The following is a 1,114-nucleotide window of genomic DNA, read 5'->3' on the forward strand; positions in this document are numbered from 1 at the left end:
CTCTTCTTCTTCTTCTTCTTCTTCTTCTTCTTCTTCTTCTTCTTCTTCTTCTTCTTCTTCTTCTTCTTCTTCTTCTTCTTCTTCTTCTTCTTCTTCTCCATCACTTGATAGCCTCGTTTTCTTACTTCCATCAAATAAAACAGAACAAAAATGGTCCTGACAAACAATTTGATATGCAGCCAAAGAAGAACAAAGAAGGGAAATAGGCAGGAAATTGTTGCCCAAATCCTGTAAGGCGAAACAACCTCCTAGACTACGTTTACATTCCAGATCAAGTTTCATTTCTGCGTGTTAGCCGACAGTTTTGGGGGGTTCGGGGGTCTCTAAAAATATGGACGTATTTGTTTGCTTGCTGCGCTAGGGCGGAAGATTTTCTCAATGGCAGTGCAGAAGGAGGGATATTAGAACACAATGAAGCTCATAAGAACATTCTTTTTCATCATCTCCATCTTTCAAGTGAGTTTCATATTGCTCAATATTTTTTTTCAAGATATTGTCAAAAACAAGCTGCTATCGAGAAAGAAACAGCACCTTTATTTTTCTGCTCGCCTATAACTGAAGCAAGTTCCTCTGTTTGTCATCCCCATCTGTCTATCTTCCTTAATCCCTCTCTCATTATTCTCCCTCTATGGATCTTTGTGTCCGCATATTTGTCTGCTATTGTCTATTTATCTCTCCATCATGCTCTTTCTCTCCGACCAACCGGCTCCCTCTTTCCCTCTCTCTTATACGCATGTACTCATACCAGTACAGCGGAACTCGGATTCAACGAGGTCGCCGGGCCTGACCTAAAATCTCGTTGAATCCGAGTATTCGTTATAGCAAACAGGAGGTTTTGTGTAGATAATTATAGGCACTGAGCAAGTAATATATAAAGAGAAGTGAAGTGACAAGTAGTGCCTGAAATGCCTGCATATTATGAGCTGTGCAAAAAGAGACCGATACGTTCAATCAAATGCACACGCCTGTGTCATCTCGATTGTTTACTTAAAACTTGTGCTGCTGTGTAGAGCCTAGCATACGGAAACTTTTGATTCCATAGACAGGCGCACAATTCATTACGTAGATCTACGTCAAGACTAGCTTATCATTGTAATAATGATCATTTGCCCTG

The sequence above is a fragment of the Aplysia californica genome, unplaced genomic scaffold, assembly GCF_000002075.1.
Source record: "Aplysia californica isolate F4 #8 unplaced genomic scaffold, AplCal3.0 scaffold00761, whole genome shotgun sequence".
In the NCBI taxonomy this organism is placed as follows: Eukaryota; Metazoa; Mollusca; class Gastropoda; order Aplysiida; family Aplysiidae; genus Aplysia; species Aplysia californica.